Genomic DNA, 11,024 nt, shown 5'->3' with positions numbered 1-11,024 from the left:
AAAATTTCAGAAAAAAATACTAGCTCTTTTTTTTGTCCTCTCTGATGTTAACTCATCGGCAGAAATGTGAGTTCTTGACAGCTTCTCCATGCTGTAAGTCTTATGTGGCACCACTGCCTGGGTTGTGTGAATCTACCTGCCAGAGGGTTGAGGGTGGGAGTACCTGAAACTGTTGAATCCTGCAAATACAAACCACAGCTTCCGTTCTAGTCTTTATCTGTCATACAGGTTAGAGTTGCACTTTCTAATCTGCAACTCTTGTGTCTTGTTTCTGTGCGAAGAACGTGGGTGTGGATGGGAATATTTATTGTGTCCCTGTGATAGTTAATTTTATGTGTCAACTTGGTGAGGCTATGGCACCTAGTTGTTTCATCAAACACCAGTCTATATGTTGCTATGAAAATATTTTTAGATGTGATTAACATTTAAATCAGTTGACTTTAAGTAGAGCATATTTGTGTCCATAATGTGGGTAGGCCTCATTCAATCAGTTGAAGGCTTTCAGAGCCAAGACTGAGATTTCCCAAGAAAGCAGCAATTCTGGCTCACGACTGCAACATATAAATCCCGCCCGAGTTCCCAGCCTACCGACTCAAGACTGCAACACCAACACAACTGACTTTCCAGCCTGCCAGCTTGCCCTACGGATGTAGACTGGTTAGCTCCCACAGTTGCATAAGCTAATTCCTTGAAATAAGTCTCTCTCTCATATATGTCTCCTAATGGTTCTGTTTCTCAGAAGAACTCTGGCTTATACAGTCCCTCATGATCCCCGCACATAATGACTAATAACTGTGGCTGGTATCATTGAGTCCTCAACTAATCCTCACAATTACTTACAAGATAGGCAATAGCATTCCTCCCATTTTAAAGATGGGGGAGCTTAGATGTGAAACAGTTAAGTAACTTGCTCAAGGCTGTGGAACTAGTAAGTGGAGATGCAGCATTTGAATTCAAATTTTCCTGAAACCATAACTTACGTGTTTAACTATTATTCTCTGCAGCCTCCAGGCCACAAAAGGAAGTCCTACTCAAAGTTATGATATACTGCACAGTTAAGTTGAAAACACCCATTTGATCATAGTCAAGAGAGGAAAGTCTTTGTCTGTTAGTCTTATGCTGAGTGTTTATATTTAGAGTGTCTCTCTGTTTCAGTGCTGGATGAAAGAATTACATGTTAAAGCTGATAGTAATAGCCCAATTGTTACTTCTCTGGCCAGCCTCATGGGTGCTTCCGTCCCTTAGTTTGGGATGTGATCTATGGTTCTGAGTGTCCTTTTTGTATTTGTTACTCTAATATTCAGCATAATCAGTAACTCTCAACGATGGCTATAGGAAGCACAAATACCAGCAAGGATAGTGGCATGAAGAAATAAAAGAATCATCATTGATAAAATTCACCTTTGAGGATTTATTCATACATTCATCTGTCTCTTTGTGCATTTATCTGATAGTCGACCAGAAAAGTTTATTGAGAAGTTATTCTGTGCATGTATTTTTATTTCATTCATTCATTTATTCAGAAATGAAATTATTACTACATACTCTGTCTCGCTAGGTGGATTCTCCCAAATTCACCCTTGTTTTCACACCCTGCCTTCAACTTCTCTCCCATCTACCTCTTGGAAATGTACCTAACCCGTTTCTATTCCCTCACAGCCTCGCACTATATTTTCCATAACGATATTTGATAAACTAATTCAGAGAAATGGATTAATGGAATTGAATGGCATAATGGTTAAGACATACTCAGTTTAAGTGAGTTTTTTTAAAAGCACATCATCTTGATGCAGAAGCAATAACTTTTATGATGGACACTTCAGGCAATACATTATGAGTGGTTTTGGTCTGATGAGCCTTCCCAGTGTCCATTCAACCTCACTACCCATGTTGAGGGTAGCAGTACCATTTTATCAGAAGCCAGCAATATGTCATCTTGCATGACATATTACTTGTTCATAGGATGATTCTGTCATAACATAAAAAGAACCAAGTATTTGCATTAAGAAACTATTTATGTAAGAAAAAGACAATGACTGAAAGAGGCCAACAGACTTCAAAGTGTCTCCTCTCTGGCTTCATAAAAATACTACTTTACTCCTTTGACAGAGGCTGAAGCTGCCTAATCAATAGCCATATTCCTGAACAAACATTTTGGTTAGGATGTAATTCCCACCAATATTTTGGTTAGGCTGTCTATTTAAAAGACTACATTTTCCATGCTCCATGTATCTAGCTAGTAGGGTGTTTCTTCTAGGAAGGTTCTACAAGTAATGCTGACTCAGCTAAGAGGTGTTTCCTTTTGTTTTTCCCTCTTCTTCCTGTCTGCAAAGCAGACATAAAGACTGTAGATTCAGCAGCCATTTTGGAACAAGAAGCAATGTTAAGAATTGAAGACATATAATAATATTACAGAGTGTAAAGTTACGGAGAGTTTGAGTCCTTGGTGAGTAGGGAATTATTCCCTCCATATTGGACTACCTACATCCAGAATTCTTTGATGTAAAGAAGATATACATTTCTGCCTCATTTCAAACTTCTTCAATTTTTGTTTCCATGTATGTGTCCTACTCACCTGAATCTGACGGCAACTAACACATCCCCCAAGTTTATCATTAAAATCTATGAACTACATTATTCCAATAATAATGTTTCATTGGCCAGCTGTGGTGGTTCACGCCTGTAATCCCAGCACTTTGGGAGGCTGAGATGGGTGGATCACGAGGTCAGGAGATCGAGACCATCCTGGCTAACACAGTGAAATGCCATCTCTACTAAAAATACAAAAAATTAGCCTGGCATGGCGGCAGGTGCCTGTAGTCCCAGCTGCTTGGGAGGCTGAGGCAGGAGAATGACATGAACCCAGGAGGCAGAGCTTACAGTGAGCCGAGATCTTAACACTGCACTCCAGCCTGGGTGACAGAGCGAGACTCCAACTCAAAACAAAACAAAAATAATGTGGGCAGCAGTTCCAAGATGGCTGAACAGGAACAGTTCCAGTCTACAGATTGCAGCATGAGCGACACAGAAGATGGGTGATTTCTGCATTTCCAACTAGGTACGGGGTTCATCTCACTGGGGCTTGTCAGACAGTGGGTGCAGGACAGTGGGTGCAATGCACCAAGTGTCAGCTGAAGCAGGGTGAGGCATTGCCTCACCCAGGAAGTGAAAGGGGTCAGGGAATTCCCTTTCCTAGCCAAGCAAAGGTGTGACAGACAGCACCTGGAAAATCGGGTCACTTCCACCCTAATATTGTGCTTTTCCAAGGGTCTTAGCAAACGGCACACCAGGAGATTATATCCCACGCCTGTCTCGGAGGGTCCCAAGCCCACAGAGCCTCGCTCATAGCTAGCACAGCAGTCTGAGATCGAACTGCAAGGCAGCAGTGAGGCTGGGAGAGGGGCACCCACCATTGCTGAGGCTTAAGTAGGTAAACAAAGTGACTGGGAAGCTCAAACTGGGTGCAGCCCACCACAGCCCAAGGAGGCCTGCCTGCCCCTGTAGACTCCACCTCTGGGGGCAGGGCATAGCCGAACAAAAGGCAGCAGAAACCTCTGCAGATTTAAATGTCCCTGTCTGACAGCTTTGAAGAGAGAAGTGCTTCTCCCAGCATGGAGTTTGAGATCTGAGAACAGACAGACTCCCTCCTCAAGTGGGTCCCTGAATCCTGAGTAGCCTAACTGGGAGGCACCCCCAGTAGGGGCTGACACTTCATATGATCAGGTACCCATCTGAGATGAAACGTCCAGAGAAACAATCAGGCAGCAACATCTGCTGTTCAGCAATATTAGCTTTTCAGCAGCCTTCACTGCTGATACCCAGGCAAACAGGGTCTGGAGTGGACCTCTGGCAAACTCCAACAGACCTGCAGCTCAGTGTACTGACTGTTGGAAGGAAAACTAACAAACAGAAAAGACATCCACACCAAAATCCCATGTGGATGTCACCATCATCAAAGATCAAAGGTAGATAAAACCACAAAATTGGGGAAAAAAGAGAGCAGAAAAGCTGAAAATTCTAAAAATTGGAGCGCCTCTCCTCCTACAAAGGAATGCAGCTCCTCACCAGCAATGGAACAAAGCTGGACAGAGAACGACTTTGATGAGTTGAGAGAAGACAGCATCAGATGATCAAACTTCTCCGAGCTACAGGAGGAAGTTCAAACACATCACAAAGAAGCTAAAAACCTTGAAAAAAGATTAGACGAATGGCTAACTCGAATAACCAGTGTAGACAAGTCCTTAAATTCTCTACACTGATGGACCTGATGGAGCTGAAAACCATGGAACGAGAACTACGTGATGAATGCACATGCTTCAGTAGCTGATTTAATCAACTGGAAGAAAGGACATCAGTGACAGAAGATCAAATGAACGAAATGAAGCAATAAGAGAAGTTTAGAGAAAAAAGAGTAAAAAGAAATAAACAAAGCCTCCAAGAAATATGGGACTATGTGAAAAGATCAAATCTACGTCTGATTGGTGTACCTGAAAGTGATGGGGAGAATAGAACCAAGTTGGAAAACACTCTGCAGGATATTACCCAGGAGAACTTCCCCAACCTAGCAAGGCAGGCCAGCATTCAGATTCAGGAAATACAGAGAACACCACAAAGATACTCTTCCAGAAGAGCAACTCCAAGACACATAATTGTGAGATTCACCAAAGTTGAAATGAAGGAAAAAATGTTAAGGACAGCCAGAGAGAAAGGTCAAGTTACCGAAAAAAGGAAGCCCATCAGACTAACAGCTGATCTCTCCACAGAAACTACAAGACAGAAGAGAGTGGGGGCCAATATTCAACATTCTTAAAGAAGAGAATTTTCAACCCAGAATTTCATATCCAGCTAAACTAAGCTTCATACGTGAAGGAGAAATAAATATTTTACAGACAAGCAAAGGCTGAGAGATTTTGTCGCCACCAGGCTTGCCCTAAAAGAGCTCCTGAAGGAAGCGCTAAATATGGAAAGGAACAACCGGTACCAGCCACTGCAAAAACATGCCAAATTGGAAAGTGCATCAATGCTAGGAAGAAACTGCATCAACTAATGAGCAAAATAACCAGTTAACATCATGATGACGGGATCAAATTCACACATAACAATATTAACCTTAAATGTAAATGGGCTAAATGCTCCAATTAAAAGACAAAGACTGGCAAATTGGATAAAGAGTCAAGACCCATCAGTCTGCTGTATTCAGGAGACCCATCTCATGAGCAGAGATACACATAGGCTCAAAATAAAGGGACGGAGGAAGATCTACCAAGCAAATGGAAAACAAAAAAAAAGCAGGTGTTGCAATCGTAGTCTCTGATAAAACAGACTTTAAACCAACAAAGATCAAAAGAGACAAAGAAGGCCATTACATAATGGTAAAGGGATCAATTCAACAAGAAGAGCTAACTATCCTAACTACAATATGCACCCAATACAGGAGCACCCAGATTCATAAAGCAAGTCCTTAGAGACCTACAAAGAGACTTAGACTCCAACACAATAATAATGGGAGACTTTAACACCCCACTGTCAACATTAGACACATCAATGAGACGGAAAGTTAACAAGGATATCCAGGAATTGAACTCACCTCTGCACCAAGCGGACCTAATAAACAGCTACAGAACTCGCTACCCCAAATCAACAGAATATACATTCTTCTCAGCAACACATCGCACTTATTCCAAAATTGACCACATAGTTGGAAGCAAAGCACTCCTCAGCAAACGGAAAAGAAAAGAAATTATAAATGGAAACTGAACAACCTGCTCCTGAATGACTACTGTGTACATAACGAAATGAAGGCAGAAATAAAGATGTTCTTTGAAACCAGTGAGAACAAAGACACAACATACCAGAATCTCTGGGACACATTCAAAGCAGTATGTAGAGGGAAATTTATAGCACTAAATGCCCACAACAGAAAGCAGGAAAGATCAAAAATGGACACCGTAACATCACAATGTAAAGAAACAGAGAAGCAAGAGCAAACACATTCAAAAGCTAGCAGACAGCAAGAAATAACAAAGATCAGAGCAGAACTGAAGGATATAGAGACACAAAAAAACCTTAAAAAAATCAATGAATCCAGAAGCTGGTTTTTTGAAAAGATCAACAAAATTGATACACCACTAGCAAGACTAATAAAGAAGAAAACAAAGAAGAATCAAATAGGTGCAAAAAAATGATAAACGGGTTATCATAACTGATCCCACAGAAATACAAGCTATCATCAGAGAATACTATAAACACCTATATGCAAATAAACTAGAAAATCTAGAAGAAATGGATAAATTCCTGGACACATACACCCTCCCAAGACTAAATGAGGAAGAAGTTGAATCTCTGAATAGACCAGTAACAGACTCTGAAATTGAAGCAATAATTAATAGACTACCAACCAAAAAAAGTTCAGTCCCAGACGGATTCACAGCACAATTCTACCAGAGGTATAAGGAGGAGCTGGTCCCATTCCTTCTGAAACTATTCCAATCAATAGAAAAAAAGGGAATCCTCCCTAACTCATTTTATGAGGCCAGCATCATCCTGATACCAAAGCCTGGCAGAGACACAACCAAAAAAAGAGAATATTAGACCAATATCCCTGATGAACATCGATGTAAAAATCCTCAATAAAATGCTGGCACACCAAATCCAGCAGCACATCAAAAAGCTTATACACCATGATCAAGTGGGCTTCATCCCTGGGATGCAAGGCTGGTTCAACATACGCAAATCAATAAACATAATCCAGCATATAAACAGAACCAAAGACAAAAACCACATGATTATCTCAACAGATGCAGAAAATGCCTTTGTCAAAATTCAACAACGCTTCATGCTATAAACTCTCAATAAATTAGGAATTGATGGGACATATCTCAAAATAATAAGAGCTATCTATGACAAACCCACAGCCAATATCATACCAAATGGGCAAAAACTGGAAGCATTCCCTTTGAAAACTGGCACAAGACAGGGATGTCCTCTCTCACTACTCCTATTCAACATAGTGTTGGAAGTTCTGGCCAGGACAATCAGGCAGCAGAAAGAAGAAAAGAGTACTCAATTAGGAAAAGAGGAAGTCAAATTATCCCTGTTCGCAGATGACATGATTGTATATCTAGAAAACTCCACTGTCTTAGCCTAAAATCTCCTTAAGCTGATTAGCAACTTCGGCAAAGTCTCAGGATACAAAATCAATGTGCAAAATTCACAAGCATTCTTATACACCAATAACAGACAAACAGAGAGCCAAATCATGAGTGAACTCCCATTCACAATTGCTTCAAGGAGAATAAAATACCTAGGAATCCAACTTACAAGGGATGTGAAGGACCTCTTCAAGGAGAACTACAAACCACTGCTCAGTGAAATAGAAGAGGACACAAATGAAAGGAAGAACATTCCATGCTCATGGATAGGAAGAATCAATATCAAGAAAATGGCCATACTGCCCAAAGTAATTTATAGATTCAATGCCATCCCCATCAAGCTACCAATGACTTTCTTCACAGAATTGGAAAAAACTACTTTAAAGTTTATATGGAACCAAAAAAGAGCCTGCATTGCCAAGTCAATCCGAAGCCAAAAGAACAAAGCTAGAGACATCACGCTACCAGACTTCAAACTATACTACAAGGCTACAGTAACCAAACAGCGTGGTACTGGTACCAAAATAGAGATACAGACCAATGGAACATAACAGCGCCCTCAGAAATAATGCTTCACATCTACAACTATCTGATCTTTGACAAAACTGACAAAAACAAGCAATGGAGAAAGGATTCCCTATTTAATAAATGGTGCTGGGAAAACTGGCTAGCCATAGGTAGAAAGCTGAAACTGGATCCCTTCCTTACACCTTATACAAAAATTAATTCAAGATGGATTAAAGACTTACATGTTAGACCTAAAACCATAAAAACACTAGAAGAAAACCTAGGCAATACCATTCAGGACATAGGCATGGACAAGGACTTCATGTCTAAAACACCAAAAGCAATGGCAACAAAAGCCAAAATTGACAAATGGGATCTAATTAAACTAAAGAGCTTCTTCACAGCAAAAGAAACTACCATCAGAGTGAACAGGAAATGAACTCAAACAAATTTATAAGAAAAAAACAACCCCATCAAAAAGTGGGCAAAGGATATGAACAGACACTTCTCAAAAGAAGACATTTATGCAGCCAAAAGACACATGACAAAATGCTCATCACTGGCCATCAGAGAAATGCAAATCAAAACCACAATGAGATACCATCTCACACCAGTTAGACTGGCGATCATTAAAAAGTCAGGAAACAACAGGTGCTGGAGAGGATGTGGAGAAATAGGAACACTTTTACACTGTTGGTGGGACTGCAAACTAGTTCAACCATTGTGGAAGTCAGTGTGGAGATTCCTCAGGGACCTAGAACTAGAAATACCATTTGACCCAGCCATCCCATTACTGGGTATATACCCAAAGGTTTATAAATCATGCTGCTATAAAGACGCATGCACACGTATGTTTATTGCGGCACTATTCACAATAGCAAAGACTTGGAACCAACCCAAATATCCAATAATGATAGATTGGATTAAGAAAATGTGGCTCATACACACCATGGAATACTATGAAGCCATAAAAAATGATGATTTCATGTCTTTGTAGGGACATGGATGAAGCTGGAAACCATCATTCTCAGCAAACTAACACAAGGACAAAAAACCAAACACCTCATGTTCTCACTCATAGCTGAGAACTGAACAATGAGAACACATGGACACAGGAAGGGGAACATCACACACCGGGGACAGTTTTTGGGGTGGGGGGGGGAGGGATAACATTAGGAGATACACCTAATGCTAACTGACGAGTTAATGGGTGCAGCACACCAACACGACACATGTATACATATGTAACAAACCTGCACATTGTGCACATGTACCCTAAAACTTAAAGTATAATAATAATAAAATTAAAATAAAAGATCAAGAATTCTGGCCCAAAGGGCCTGCAGCTGGTCTTACCATCTATCAAAAAATCTGAATTTAAATGGAGACACATTGGATTGTGACATGCAATAAAAGAACTAAAGCAGCAGTGGGTCTTGATTTGGGTTTCCTTTCCACCCTACACAGCTCCAGTGAATGGAGGAGTGAGCATGCCTGTGGTGCTCCTGACACATCTGGGGTGGTTCCCACTGACAGTGGTCAAGCTTTGGGATTTTCTACACATTGCAGGGTCATCGTCCATCTATGCTAACCTAGAATCTCCAGATAAAAGCTCCTGTTTGGAGACTGGAGAGAAGACTGTCAAACCTGAAGGCCCATGAACTGTCTCAGTCTGGGGAGAACACATGTAGGAAAGGCTACAGAATCTGATGTAAGAAGCCTAATTTCAGATTGACCCATATAGCTTTACGATTGTGAATAATTACCTTACTTTTCAATGCTCTGTTATTCTCTCATCAATGAGAAAAGTGAACCAAATAGTCTCCCATATCCCTTCCAATCTTAACATACTCTGACTTTATGATTAAAGAGTGATACTGACTCGGTGCAGTGGCTCACACCTGTAATCCCAGCACTTTGGGAGGCCGAGGTGAGCAGATCACCTGAGGTGGGGAGTTTGAGACCAGCCTGACCAACATGAAGAAACCCTGTCTCTACTATTTTTACAGAATTAGCCAGGTGTGGTGGTGCATGCCTGTAATCCCAGCTACTCTGGAGGCTGAGGGATGAGAATTGCTTGAACCCAAGAGGCAGATGTTGTGGTTAGCCAAGATCGAACCATTGCACTCCACCCTGAGCAACAAGAACAAAACTCCACCTCAAAAAAAAAAAAAAAAAAAGTGATACTAGTAAGGCTAAAACTGTGGCTGAACCCCAATAGGAGCCTGCTGGGATTATGTTATGCAAAATTACTCCACACAGAGCCATTCTGACCATGTCCCTCCCTACACCAGCTATCATACAGATATGCACTACTGATATGAGAAGTCCTTGCTATAGAGGACATTGACTGATTCAATAATAGACTGATTAAGTCATTCAACCAAAAAATATTGACTGAGCACCTTCTAGGTATTTAGGTATACAACAGAGCAAAACAGACAAAAATCCCTTCCCTCATGGAGCTTACATTTTAGTGAAAGAGGAAGAGGAGTCAAGTATCAAATAGGAAATATGAGTTGAGGATATATTTTATGCAGAGCAGCCTGGAGGCCCTTGATAAGGTGACTTTTGAGCCAAAATCCAAAGCAGTGACAGTGAGCCATGCAGACATAAGGGGATGAATGTTCCAGGCAGAGGGAACAGCAAGGCCCAGAAACAGGAAAAGGTCAAGCATGCCTGGCATGTTAAAGGAAACACCATGAGCTCAGTGTTTATAAAGAGGAGTAAGAGCAGGAGAGTAGCAGGAAGCACAGTGAGACAGGTAGTAGGGGACCAGATAATGTAGAAAACAAAGCCACTGGAGAATTTGAACAGAGGGGTAAACATGATCTGAATTCCATTGTAAAAGGATTGTTCTAACTGTTGTACTGAGAGTAGACCGGGTGGGTGCGGTGGCTCATGCCTGTAATCCCAACACTTGAGAGGCCGAGGCAGGCAGATTACTAGAGGCCAGGAGTTCAAGACCAGCCTGGCCAACAGGACAAAACTCTGTCTCTACTAAAAATACAAAAAAAAATAGCCAGGCCTGGTGGCTCACGCCTGTAATCCCAGCTATTAGGGAGGCTGAGGCAGGAGAATAACTTGAACCCAGGAGGTGAGGGTTGCAATGAGCCAAGATCACAACATTGCACTCCAGCCTTGGTGACAAAGCAAGACTCCATCTCAAAAAAAAAAGAGAGAGAGACAGTAGACTGAAAGAGGCAAGCATGGAAACAAGGAAACCAGTTAGGAGACTGTGGAGATAATCCAGGTGAGAGATGATGGCAGATAGGTCCAGGGTGGCAGCAGTGATGAGTGAAGAAGGACAGACTCTGGGATGTATACTGAAGTTGAATCAGCCAGGCACTGGAGGACAGGATGATC

Source organism: Symphalangus syndactylus, chromosome 5, assembly GCF_028878055.3.
Source record: "Symphalangus syndactylus isolate Jambi chromosome 5, NHGRI_mSymSyn1-v2.1_pri, whole genome shotgun sequence".
Lineage (NCBI taxonomy): Eukaryota > Metazoa > Chordata > Mammalia > Primates > Hylobatidae > Symphalangus > Symphalangus syndactylus.
Note: the sequence above shows the minus strand (reverse complement) of the source record.